The sequence below is a fragment of the Oncorhynchus masou genome, chromosome 17 (assembly GCF_036934945.1).
Source record: "Oncorhynchus masou masou isolate Uvic2021 chromosome 17, UVic_Omas_1.1, whole genome shotgun sequence".
Taxonomy (NCBI): Eukaryota; Metazoa; Chordata; class Actinopteri; order Salmoniformes; family Salmonidae; genus Oncorhynchus; species Oncorhynchus masou.
In genome coordinates this window covers 43,643,829-43,658,813 of record NC_088228.1, presented here as the reverse complement: position 1 = coordinate 43,658,813, position 14,985 = coordinate 43,643,829, and positions in this window count along the sequence as shown.

Below are 14,985 nucleotides of genomic sequence, written 5' to 3'. Positions count from 1 at the left end.
TGGTGCGGTCTGCCCAACGCATCCCTGGGAGGACACTACCTGCCCTCCAGGACATCTAGAGTAGAGGGTGGTGCGGTCTGCCCAACGCATCCCTGGGAGGACACTACCTGCCCTCCAGGACATCTAGAGCAGAGGGTGGTGCGGTCTGCTCAAAGCATCCCTGGGAGGACACTACCTGCCCTCCAGGACATCTAGAGCAGAGGGTGGTGCGGTCTGCCCAACGCATCCCTGGGAGGACACTACCTGCCCTCCAGGACATCTAGAGCAGAGGGTGGTGCGGTCTGCCCAACGCTCCCTGGGAGGACACTACCTGCCCTCCAGGACATCTAGAGCAGAGGGTGGTGCGGTCTGCCCAACGCATCCCTGGGAGGACACTACCTGCCCTCCAGGACATCTAGAGTAGAGGGTTGTGCGGTCTGCCCAACGCATCCCTGGGAGGACACTACCTGCCCTCCAGGACATCTAGAGCAGAGGGTGGTGCGGTCTGCTCAAAGCATCCCTGGGAGGACACTACCTGCCCTCCAGGACATCTAGAGTAGAGGGTGGTGCGGTCTGCCCAACGCATCCCTGGGAGGACACTACCTGCCCTCCAGGACATCTAGAGTAGAGGGTGGTGCGGTCTGCCCTACGCATCCCTGGGAGGACACTACCTGCCCTCCAGGACATCTAGAGCAGAGGGTGGTGCGGTCTGCCCAACGCATCCCTGGGAGGACACTACCTGCCCTCCAGGACATCTAGAGCAGAGGGTGGTGCGGTCTGCCCAAAGCATCCCTGGGAGGACACTACCTGCCCTCCAGGACATCTAGAGCAGAGGGTGGTGCGGTCTGCTCAAAGCATCCCTGGGAGGACACTACCTGCCCTCCAGGACATCTAGAGTAGAGGGTGGTGCGGTCTGCCCTACGCATCCCTGGGAGGACACTACCTGCCCTCCAGGACATCTAGAGCAGAGGGTGGTGCGGTCTGCCCAACACATCCCTGGGAGGACACTACCTGCCCTCCAGGACATCTAGAGCAGAGGGTGGTGCGGTCTGCCCTACGCATCCCTGGGAGGACACTACCTGCCCTCCAGGACATCTAGAGCAGAGGGTGGTGCGGTCTGCCCAACGCATCCCTGGGAGGACACTACCTGCCCTCCAGGACATCTAGAGCAGAGGGTGGTGCGGTCTGCCCTACGCATCCCTGGGAGGACACTACCTGCCCTCCAGGACATCTAGAGCAGAGGGTGGTGCGGTCTGCCCAACGCATCCCTGGGAGGACACTACCTGCCCTCCAGGACATCTAGAGCAGAGGGTGGTGCGGTCTGCCCAACGCATCCCTGGGAGGACACTACCTGCCCTCCAGGACATCTAGAGCAGAGGGTGGTGCGGTCTGCCCAACGCATCCCTGGGAGGACACTACCTGCCCTCCAGGACATCTAGAGTAGAGGGTGGTGCGGTCTGCCCTACGCATCCCTGGGAGGACACTACCTGCCCTCCAGGACATCTAGAGTAGAGTGTGGTGCGGTCTGCCCTACGCATCCCTGGGAGGACACTACCTGCCCTCCAGGACATCTAGAGTAGAGGGTGGTGCGGTCTGCCCAACGCATCCCTGGGAGGACACTACCTGCCCTCCAGGACATCTAGAGTAGAGGGTGGTGCGGTCTGCCCTACGCATCCCTGGGAGGACACTACCTGCCCTCCAGGACATCTAGAGTAGAGGGTGGTGCGGTCTGCCCAACACATCCCTGGGAGGACACTACCTGCCCTCCAGGACATCTATAGCACCCAATGTCACAGGAAGACCAAGAAGAGTATCAAGGATCTCAGCTACTCGTGCCACTGCCTGGTCACCCCGCTGTCCTCCAGGTCAGTACAGGTGCCTCAAAGCTGGGACAGAGATACTAAAAAACAGCTTCTATCTCAAGACCCTCAGACTGTTAAACAGCCATCACTAGGCGACCTCCACACAGTACCCTGCCATCAGTCACTAGCCAGCTACCACCCGGTTACTCATCTCTGCACCTTAGAGGCTGCTGCCCTATGTACATAGACATGGACACTGGTCACTTTAGTAATGGACCTTGAATCACGTTTACATAATGTTTAACACATTTCATATGTACAGTGGGGCAAAAAAGTATTCAGTCAGCCACCAATTGTGCAAGTTCTCCCACTTAAAAAGATGAGAGAGGCCTTTAATTTTCATCATAGGTACACTTCGACTAAATGATGACAAAATGAGGGAAAGAAATCCAGAAAATCACATTGTAGTATTTTTTATTTATTTATTTGCAAATGATGGTGGAAAATAAGTATTTGGTAAATAACAAAAGTTTATCTCAATACTTTGTTATATACCCTTTGTTGGCAATGACAGAGGTCAAATGTTTTCTGTAAGTCTTCACAAGGTTTTCACACACTGTTGCTGGTATTTTGGCCAATTCCTCCATGCAGATCCCCTCTAGAGCAGTGATGTTTATATTCATACTCCAGACTCTGACATTGATCGTCCTAATATTTATATATTTCTTAATTCCATTCTACTACTTTTTGTGTGTATTGTTGTGTTAGATATTACTGCACTGTTACTGCACTGGAGCTACTGCACTGGAGCTAGGAACACAAGCATTTCACTACACCCGCAGTAACATCTGCTAAACATGTATGCGACCAATAACATTTGATTTGATACACAAACACACACACACACACACACACACACACACACACACACACAGAGAGAGAGAGACATCTTCTGTAATCAGTAGTTTGTCAAATAAATGTGATGACGTTCGATCAACTTTTAACAACAAATCCAATGAAATAGTAGGATTTATTTTGTTGATTTCACGTAGAATTGACAAACCGAATGTAAATGAAAACGAGATGTAATCCTGATACACCTTGGACAGGTTGTGGCAGTATTGCCCTATATGAAATTAAACCCATGCAAAGCCTGCCTTTTTCATAACTTATGCTGTTTTCAGCACATGATTGCCCTATTCCCAGATGAAATTAAACCCCATGCAAAGCTTGCCTTTTTCACGACTTATGCTGTTTTCAGCACATGATTGCCCTATTCCCAGATGAAATTAAACCCCATGCAAAGCTTGCCTTTTTCATAACTTATGCTGTTTTCAGCACATGATTGCCCTATTCCCAGATGAAATTAAACCCCATGCAAAGCTTGCCTTTTTCATAACTTATGCTGTTTTCAGCACATGATTGCCCTATTCCCAGATGAAATTAAACCCCATGCAAAGCCTGCCTTTTTCATAACTTATGCTGTTTTCAGCACATGATTGCCCTATTCCCAGATGAAATTAAACCCCATGCAAAGCTTGCCTTTTTCATAACTTATGCTGTTTTCAGCACATGATTGCCCTATTCCCAGATGAAATTAAACCCCATACAAAGCTTGCCTTTTTCATAACTTATGCTGTTTTCAGCACATGATTGCCCTATTCCCAGATGAAATTAAACCCCATGCAAAGCTTGCCTTTTTCATAACATGCTGTTTTCAGCACATGATTGCCCTATTCCCAGATTAAATTAAACCCCATGCAAAGCTTTCCTTTTTCACGACTTATGCTGTTTTCAGCACATGATTGCCCTATTCCCAGATGAAATTAAACCCCATGCAAAGCCTGCCTTTTTCATAACTTATGCTGTTTTCAGCACATGATTGCCCTATTCCCAGATGAAATTAAACCCCATGCAAAGCTTGCCTTTTTCATAACTTATGCTGTTTTCAGCACATGATTGCCCTATTCCCAGATGAAATTAAACCCCATACAAAGCTTGCCTTTTTCATAACTTATGCTGTTTTCAGCACATGATTGCCCTATTCCCAGATGAAATTAAACCCCATGCAAAGCTTGCCTTTTTCATAACATGCTGTTTTCAGCACATGATTGCCCTATTCCCAGATTAAATTAAACCCCATGCAAAGCTTTCCTTTTTCACGACTTATGCTGTTTTCAGCACATGATTGCCCTATTCCCAGATGAAATTAAACCCCATGCAAAGCTTGCCTTTTTCATAACATGCTGTTTTCAGCACATGATTGCCCTATTCCCAGATGAAATTAAACCCCATGCAAAGCTTGCCTTTTTCATAAATTATGCTGTTTTCAGCACATGATTGCCCTATTCCCAGATGAAATTAAACCCCATGCAAAGCTTGCCTTTTTCATAACTTATGCTGTTTTCAGCACATGATTGCCCTATTCCCAGATGAAATTAAACCCATGCAAAGCTTGCCTTTTTCATAACTTATGCTGTTTTCAGCACATGATTGCCCTATTCCCAGATGAAATTAAACCCATGCAAAGTTTGCCTTTTTCATAACTTATGCTGTTTTCAGCACATGATTGCCCTATTCCCAGATGAAATTAAACCCCATGCAAAGCTTGCCTTTTTCATAACATGCTGTTTTCAGCACATGATTGCCCTATTCCCAGATGAAATTAAACCCCATGCAAAGCCTGCCTTTTTCATAACTTATGCTGTTTTCAGCACATGATTGCCCTATTCCCAGATGAAATTAAACCCCATGCAAAGCTTGCCTTTTTCATAACTTATGCTGTTTTCAGCACATGATTGCCCTATTCCCAGATGAAATTAAACCCCATGCAAAGCTTGCCTTTTTCATAACTTATGCTGTTTTCAGCACATGATTGCCCTATTCCCAGATGAAATTAAACCCCATGCAAAGCTTGCCTTTTTCATAACTTATGCTGTTTTCAGCACATGATTGCCCTATTCCCAGATGAAATTAAACCCCATGCAAAGCTTGCCTTTTTCATAACTTATGCTGTTTTCAGCACATGATTGCCCTATTCCCAGATGAAATTAAACCCCATGCAAAGCTTGCCTTTTTCATAACTTATGCTGTTTTCAGCACATGATTGCCCTATTCCCAGATGAAATTAAACCCCATGCAAAGCCTGCTTTTTTCATAACTTATGCTGTTTTCAGCACATGATTGCCCTATTCCCAGATGAACTTAAACCCATGCAAAGCTTGCCTTTTTCATAACTTATGCTGTTTTCAGCACATGATTGCCCTATTCCCAGATGAAATTAAACCCCATGCAAAGCTTGCCTTTTTCATAACTTATGCTGTTTTCAGCACATGATTGCCCTATTCCCAGATGAAATTAAACCCCATACAAAGCTTGCCTTTTTCATAACTTATGCTGTTTTCAGCACATGATTGCCCTATTCCCAGATGAAATTAAACCCCATGCAAAGCTTGCCTTTTTCATAACATGCTGTTTTCAGCACATGATTGCCCTATTCCCAGATTAAATTAAACCCCATGCAAAGCTTTCCTTTTTCACGACTTATGCTGTTTTCAGCACATGATTGCCCTATTCCCAGATGAAATTAAACCCCATGCAAAGCTTGCCTTTTTCATAACATGCTGTTTTCAGCACATGATTGCCCTATTCCCAGATTAAATTAAACCCCATGCAAAGCTTGCCTTTTTCATAACTTATGCTGTTTTCAGCACATGATTGCCCTATTCCCAGATGAAATTAAACCCCATGCAAAGCTTGCCTTTTTCATAACTTATGCTGTTTTCAGCACATGATTGCCCTATTCCCAGATGAAATTAAACCCATGCAAAGCTTGCCTTTTTCATAACTTATGCTGTTTTCAGCACATGATTGCCCTATTCCCAGATGAAATTAAACCCATGCAAAGTTTGCCTTTTTCATAACTTATGCTGTTTTCAGCACATGATTGCCCTATTCCCAGATGAAATTAAACCCCATGCAAAGCCTGCCTTTTTCATAACTTATGCTGTTTTCAGCACATGATTGCCCTATTCCCAGATGAAATTAAACCCCATGCAAAGCTTGCCTTTTTCATAACTTATGCTGTTTTCAGCACATGATTGCCCTATTCCCAGATGAAATTAAACCCCATGCAAAGCTTGCCTTTTTCATAACTTATGCTGCTTTCAGCACATGATTGCCCTATTCCCAGAAGAAATTAAACCCCATGCAAAGCTTGCCTTTTTCATAACTTATGCTGTTTTCAGCACATGATTGCCCTATTCCCAGATGAAATTAAACCCCATGCAAAGCCTGCCTTTTTCATAACTTATGCTGTTTTCAGCACATGATTGCCCTATTCCCAGATGAAATTAAACCCCATGCAAAGCTTGCCTTTTTCATAACTTATGCTGTTTTCAGCACATGATTGCCCTATTCCCAGATGAAATTAAACCCCATGCAAAGCCTGCCTTTTTCATAACTTATGCTGTTTTCAGCACATGATTGCCCTATTCCCAGATGAAATTAAACCCCATGCAAAGCTTGCCTTTTTCATAACTTATGCTGTTTTCAGCACATGATTGCCCTATTCCCAGATGAAATTAAACCCCATGCAAAGCCTGCCTTTTTCATAACTTATGCTGTTTTCAGCACATGATTGCCCTATTCCCAGATGAAATTAAACCCCATGCAAAGCTTGCCTTTTTCATAACTTATGCTGTTTTCAGCACATGATTGCCCTATTCCCAGATGAAATTAAACCCCATGCAAAGCTTGCCTTTTTCATAACTTATGCTGTTTTCAGCACATGATTGCCCTATTCCCAGATGAAATTAAACCCCATGCAAAGCCTGCCTTTTTCATAACTTATGCTGTTTTCAGCACATGATTGCCCTATTCCCAGATGAAATTAAACCCCATACAAAGCTTGCCTTTTTCATAACTTATGCTGTTTTCAGCACATGATTGCCCTATTCCCAGATGAACTTAAACCCATGCAAAGCTTGCCTTTTTCATAACTTATGCTGTTTTCAGCACATGATTGCCCTATTCCCAGATGAACTTAAACCCATGCAAAGCTTGCCTTTTTCATAACTTATGCTGTTTTCAGCACATGATTGCCCTATTCCCAGATGAACTTAAACCCATGCAAAGCTTGCCTTTTTCATAACTTATGCTGTTTTCAGCACATGATTGCCCTATTCCCAGATGAAATTAAACCCATGCAAAGCTTGCCTTTCTCATAACTTATGCTGTTTTCAGCACATGATTGCACCATTCCCAGATGAAATTAAAATCCATGCAAAGCTTGCCTTTTTCATAACTTATGCTGTTTTCAGCACATGATTGCCCTATTCCCAGATGAAATTAAACCCCATGCAAAGCTTTCCTTTTTCATGACTTATGCTGTTTTCAGCACATGATTGCCCTATTCCCAGATGAAATTAAACCCCATGCAAAGCTTGCCTTTTTCATAACATGCTGTTTTCAGCACATGATTGCCCTATTCCCAGATGAAATTAAACCCCATGCAAAGCTTGCCTTTTTCATAACTTATGCTGTTTTCAGCACATGATTGCCCTATTCCCAGATGAAATTAAACCCCATGCAAAGCTTGCCTTTTTCATAACTTATGCTGTTTTCAGCACATGATTGCCCTATTCCCAGATGAAATTAAACCCCATGCAAAGCTTGCCTTTTTCATAGCATGCTGTTTTCAGCACATGATTGCCCTATTCCCAGATTAAATTAAACCCCATGCAAAGCTTGCCTTTCTCATAACTTATGCTGTTTTCAGCACATGATTGCACCATTCCCAGATGAAATTAAACCCCATGCAAAGCCTGCCTTTTTCATAACTTATGCTGTTTTCAGCACATGATTGCCCTATTCCCAGATGAAATTAAACCCCATGCAAAGCTTGCCTTTTTCATAACTTATGCTGTTTTCAGCACATGATTGCCCTATTCCCAGATGAACTTAAACCCATGCAAAGCTTGCCTTTTTCATAACTTATGCTGTTTTCAGCACATGATTGCCCTATTCCCAGATGAAATTAAACCCATGCAAAGCTTGCCTTTCTCATAACTTATGCTGTTTTCAGCACATGATTGCACCATTCCCAGATGAAATTAAACCCCATGCAAAGCTTGCCTTTTTCATAACTTATGCTGTTTTCAGCACATGATTGCCCTATTCCCAGATGAAATTAAACCCCATGCAAAGCTTGCCTTTTTCATAACTTATGCTGTTTTCAGCACATGATTGCCCTATTCCCAGATGAACTTAAACCCATGCAAAGCTTGCCTTTTTCATAACTTATGCTGTTTTCAGCACATGATTGCCCTATTCCCAGATGAACTTAAACCCATGCAAAGCTTGCCTTTTTCATAACTTATGCTGTTTTCAGCACATGATTGCCCTATTCCCAGATGAAATTAAACCCATGCAAAGCTTGCCTTTCTCATAACTTATGCTGTTTTCAGCACATGATTGCCCTATTCCCAGATGAAATTAAACCCCATGCAAAGCCTGCCTTTTTCATAACTTATGCTGTTTTCAGCACATGATTGCCCTATTCCCAGATGAAATTAAACCCCATGCAAAGCTTTCCTTTTTCATAACTTATGCTGTTTTCAGCACATGATTGCCCTATTCCCAGATGAAATTAAACCCCATGCAAAGCTTGCCTTTTTCATAACTTATGCTGTTTTCAGCACATGATTGCACCATTCCCAGATGAAATTAAAATCCATGCAAAGCTTGCCTTTTTCATAACTTATGCTGTTTTCAGCACATGATTGCCCTATTCCCAGATGAAATTAAACCCCATGCAAAGCTTTCCTTTTTCATGACTTATGCTGTTTTCAGCACATGATTGCCCTATTCCCAGATGAAATTAAACCCCATGCAAAGCTTGCCTTTTTCATAACATGCTGTTTTCAGCACATGATTGCCCTATTCCCAGATGAAATTAAACCCCATGCAAAGCTTGCCTTTTTCATAACTTATGCTGTTTTCAGCACATGATTGCCCTATTCCCAGATGAAATTAAACCCCATGCAAAGCTTGCCTTTTTCATAACTTATGCTGTTTTCAGCACATGATTGCCCTATTCCCAGATGAAATTAAACCCCATGCAAAGCTTGCCTTTTTCATAGCATGCTGTTTTCAGCACATGATTGCCCTATTCCCAGATTAAATTAAACCCCATGCAAAGCTTGCCTTTCTCATAACTTATGCTGTTTTCAGCACATGATTGCACCATTCCCAGATGAAATTAAACCCCATGCAAAGCCTGCCTTTTTCATAACTTATGCTGTTTTCAGCACATGATTGCCCTATTCCCAGATGAAATTAAACCCCATGCAAAGCTTGCCTTTTTCATAACTTATGCTGTTTTCAGCACATGATTGCCCTATTCCCAGATGAACTTAAACCCATGCAAAGCTTGCCTTTTTCATAACTTATGCTGTTTTCAGCACATGATTGCCCTATTCCCAGATGAAATTAAACCCATGCAAAGCTTGCCTTTCTCATAACTTATGCTGTTTTCAGCACATGATTGCACCATTCCCAGATGAAATTAAACCCCATGCAAAGCTTGCCTTTTTCATAACTTATGCTGTTTTCAGCACATGATTGCCCTATTCCCAGAAGAAATTAAACCCCATGCAAAGCTTGCCTTTTTCATAACTTATGCTGTTTTCAGCACATGATTGCCCTATTCCCAGATGAACTTAAACCCATGCAAAGCTTGCCTTTTTCATAACTTATGCTGTTTTCAGCACATGATTGCCCTATTCCCAGATGAACTTAAACCCATGCAAAGCTTGCCTTTTTCATAACTTATGCTGTTTTCAGCACATGATTGCCCTATTCCCAGATGAAATTAAACCCATGCAAAGCTTGCCTTTCTCATAACTTATGCTGTTTTCAGCACATGATTGCCCTATTCCCAGATGAAATTAAACCCCATGCAAAGCCTGCCTTTTTCATAACTTATGCTGTTTTCAGCACATGATTGCCCTATTCCCAGATGAAATTAAACCCCATGCAAAGCTTTCCTTTTTCATAACTTATGCTGTTTTCAGCACATGATTGCCCTATTCCCAGATGAAATTAAACCCCATGCAAAGCTTGCCTTTTTCATAACTTATGCTGTTTTCAGCACATGATTGCCCTATTCCCAGATGAAATTAAACCCATGCAAAGCTTGCCTTTCTCATAACTTATGCTGTTTTCAGCACATGATTGCCCTATTCCCAGATGAAATTAAACCCCATGCAAAGCTTGCCTTTTTCATAACTTATGCTGTTTTCAGCACATGATTGCCCTATTCCCAGATGAAATTAAACCCCATGCAAAGCTTGCCTTTTTCATAGCATGCTGTTTTCAGCACATGATTGCCCTATTCCCAGATTAAATTAAACCCCATGCAAAGCCTGCCTTTTTCATAACTTATGCTGTTTTCAGCACATGATTGCCCTATTCCCAGATGAAATTAAACCCCATGCAAAGCCTGCCTTTTTCATAACTTATGCTGTTTTCAGCACATGATTGCCCTATTCCCAGATGAAATTAAACCCCATGCAAAGCTTGCCTTTTTCATAACTTATGCTGTTTTCAGCACATGATTGCCCTATTCCCAGATGAAATTAAACCCCATGCAAAGCTTGCCTTTTTCATAACTTATGCTGTTTTCAGCACATGATTGCCCTATTCCCAGATGAAATTAAACCCCATGCAAAGCCTGCCTTTTTCATAACTTATGCTTTTTTCAGCACATGATTGCCCTATTCCCAGATGAAATTAAACCCCATACAAAGCTTGCCTTTTTCATAACTTATGCTGTTTTCAGCACATGATTGCCCTATTCCCAGATGAAATTAAACCCCATGCAAAGCTTGCCTTTTTCATAACTTATGCTGTTTTCAGCACATGATTGCCCTATTCCCAGATGAAATTAAACCCCATGCAAAGCCTGCCTTTTTCATAACTTATGCTGTTTTCAGCACATGATTGCCCTATTCCCAGATGAAATTAAACCCCATGCAAAGCTTGCCTTTTTCATAACTTATGCTGTTTTCAGCACATGATTGCCCTATTCCCAGATGAAATTAAACCCCATGCAAAGCTTGCCTTTTTCATAACTTATGCTGTTTTCAGCACATGATTGCCCTATTCCCAGATGAAATTAAACCCCATGCAAAGCCTGCCTTTTTCATAACTTATGCTGTTTTCAGCACATGATTGCCCTATTCCCAGATGAAATTAAACCCCATACAAAGCTTGCCTTTTTCATAACTTATGCTGTTTTCAGCACATGATTGCCCTATTCCCAGATGAACTTAAACCCATGCAAAGCTTGCCTTTTTCATAACTTATGCTGTTTTCAGCACATGATTGCCCTATTCCCAGATGAACTTAAACCCATGCAAAGCTTGCCTTTTTCATAACTTATGCTGTTTTCAGCACATGATTGCCCTATTCCCAGATGAACTTAAACCCATGCAAAGCTTGCCTTTTTCATAACTTATGCTGTTTTCAGCACATGATTGCCCTATTCCCAGATGAAATTAAACCCATGCAAAGCTTGTCTTTCTCATAACTTATGCTGTTTTCAGCACATGATTGCACCATTCCCAGATGAAATTAAACCCCATGCAAAGCTTGCCTTTTTCATAACTTATGCTGTTTTCAGCACATGATTGCCCTATTCCCAGATGAAATTAAACCCCATGCAAAGCTTTCCTTTTTCATGACTTATGCTGTTTTCAGCACATGATTGCCCTATTCCCAGATGAAATTAAACCCCATGCAAAGCTTGCCTTTTTCATAACATGCTGTTTTCAGCACATGATTGCCCTATTCCCAGATGAAATTAAACCCCATGCAAAGCTTGCCTTTTTCATAACTTATGCTGTTTTCAGCACATGATTGCCCTATTCCCAGATGAAATTAAACCCATGCAAAGCTTGCCTTTTTCATAACTTATTCTGTTTTCAGCACATGATTGCCCTATTCCCAGATGAAATTAAACCCCATGCAAAGCTTGCCTTTTTCATAACTTATGCTGTTTTCAGCACATGATTGCCCTATTCCCAGATGAAATTAAACCCCATGCAAAGCTTGCCTTTTTCATAACTTATGCTGTTTTCAGCACATGATTGCCCTATTCCCAGATGAAATTAAACCCCATGCAAAGCTTGCCTTTTTCATAGCATGCTGTTTTCAGCACATGATTGCCCTATTCCCAGATTAAATTAAACCCCATGCAAAGCTTGCCTTTCTCATAACTTATGCTGTTTTCAGCACATGATTGCACCATTCCCAGATGAAATTAAACCCCATGCAAAGCCTGCCTTTTTCATAACTTATGCTGTTTTCAGCACATGATTGCCCTATTCCCAGATGAAATTAAACCCCATGCAAAGCTTGCCTTTTTCATAACTTATGCTGTTTTCAGCACATGATTGCCCTATTCCCAGATGAACTTAAACCCATGCAAAGCTTGCCTTTTTCATAACTTATGCTGTTTTCAGCACATGATTGCCCTATTCCCAGATGAAATTAAACCCATGCAAAGCTTGCCTTTCTCATAACTTATGCTGTTTTCAGCACATGATTGCACCATTCCCAGATGAAATTAAACCCCATGCAAAGCTTGCCTTTTTCATAACTTATGCTGTTTTCAGCACATGATTGCCCTATTCCCAGATGAAATTAAACCCCATGCAAAGCTTGCCTTTTTCATAACTTATGCTGTTTTCAGCACATGATTGCCCTATTCCCAGATGAACTTAAACCCATGCAAAGCTTGCCTTTTTCATAACTTATGCTGTTTTCAGCACATGATTGCCCTATTCCCAGATGAAATTAAACCCCATGCAAAGCTTTCCTTTTTCATAACTTATGCTGTTTTCAGCACATGATTGCCCTATTCCCAGATGAAATTAAACCCATGCAAAGCTTGCCTTTCTCATAACTTATGCTGTTTTCAGCACATGATTGCCCTATTCCCAGATGAAATTAAACCCCATGCAAAGCTTGCCTTTTTCATAACTTATGCTGTTTTCAGCACATGATTGCCCTATTCCCAGATGAAATTAAACCCCATGCAAAGCTTGCCTTTTTCATAGCATGCTGTTTTCAGCACATGATTGCCCTATTCCCAGATTAAATTAAACCCCATGCAAAGCCTGCCTTTTTCATAACTTATGCTGTTTTCAGCACATGATTGCCCTATTCCCAGATGAAATTAAACCCCATGCAAAGCCTGCCTTTTTCATAACTTATGCTGTTTTCAGCACATGATTGCCCTATTCCCAGATGAAATTAAACCCCATGCAAAGCTTGCCTTTTTCATAACTTATGCTGTTTTCAGCACATGATTGCCCTATTCCCAGATGAAATTAAACCCCATGCAAAGCTTGCCTTTTTCATAACTTATGCTGTTTTCAGCACATGATTGCCCTATTCCCAGATGAAATTAAACCCCATGCAAAGCCTGCCTTTTTCATAACTTATGCTGTTTTCAGCACATGATTGCCCTATTCCCAGATGAAATTAAACCCCATACAAAGCTTGCCTTTTTCATAACTTATGCTGTTTTCAGCACATGATTGCCCTATTCCCAGATGAAATTAAACCCCATGCAAAGCTTGCCTTTTTCATGACTTATGCTGTTTTCAGCACATGATTTCCCTATTCCCAGATGAAATTAAACCCCATGCAAAGCCTGCCTTTTCATAACTTATGCTGTTTTCAGCACATGATTGCCCTATTCCCAGATGAAATTAAACCCCATGCAAAGCTTGCCTTTTTCATAACTTATGCTGTTTTCAGCACATGATTGCCCTATTCCCAGATGAAATTAAACCCCATGCAAAGCTTGCCTTTTTCATAACTTATGCTGTTTTCAGCACATGATTGCCCTATTCCCAGATGAAATTAAACCCCATGCAAAGCCTGCCTTTTTCATAACTTATGCTGTTTTCAGCACATGATTGCCCTATTCCCAGATGAAATTAAACCCCATACAAAGCTTGCCTTTTTCATAACTTATGCTGTTTTCAGCACATGATTGCCCTATTCCCAGATGAACTTAAACCCATGCAAAGCTTGCCTTTTTCATAACTTATGCTGTTTTCAGCACATGATTGCCCTATTCCCAGATGAACTTAAACCCATGCAAAGCTTGCCTTTTTCATAACTTATGCTGTTTTCAGCACATGATTGCCCTATTCCCAGATGAACTTAAACCCATGCAAAGCTTGCCTTTTTCATAACTTATGCTGTTTTCAGCACATGATTGCCCTATTCCCAGATGAAATTAAACCCATGCAAAGCTTGCCTTTCTCATAACTTATGCTGTTTTCAGCACATGATTGCACCATTCCCAGATGAAATTAAACCCCATGCAAAGCTTGCCTTTTTCATAACTTATGCTGTTTTCAGCACATGATTGCCCTATTCCCAGATGAAATTAAACCCCATGCAAAGCTTTCCTTTTTCATGACTTATGCTGTTTTCAGCACATGATTGCCCTATTCCCAGATGAAATTAAACCCCATGCAAAGCTTGCCTTTTTCATAACATGCTGTTTTCAGCACATGATTGCCCTATTCCCAGATGAAATTAAACCCCATGCAAAGCTTGCCTTTTTCATAACTTATGCTGTTTTCAGCACATGATTGCCCTATTCCCAGATGAAATTAAACCCATGCAAAGCTTGCCTTTTTCATAACTTATTCTGTTTTCAGCACATGATTGCCCTATTCCAAGATGAACTTAAACCCATGCAAAGCTTGCCTTTTTCATAACTTATGCTGTTTTCAGCACATGATTGCCCTATTCCCAGATGAAATTAAACCCATGCAAAGCTTGCCTTTCTCATAACTTATGCTGTTTTCAGCACATGATTGCCCTATTCCCAGATGAAATTAAACCCCATGCAAAGCTTGCCTTTTTCATAACTTATGCTGTTTTCAGCACATGATTGCCCTATTCCCAGATGAAATTAAACCCCATGCAAAGCTTGCCTTTTTCATAACTTATGCTGTTTTCAGCACATGATTGCCCTATTCCCAGATGAAATTAAACCCCATGCAAAGCTTGCCTTTTTCATAACTTATGCTGTTTTCAGCACATGATTGCCCTATTCCCAGATGAAATTAAACCCCATGCAAAGCTTTCCTTTTTCATGATTTATGCTGTTTTC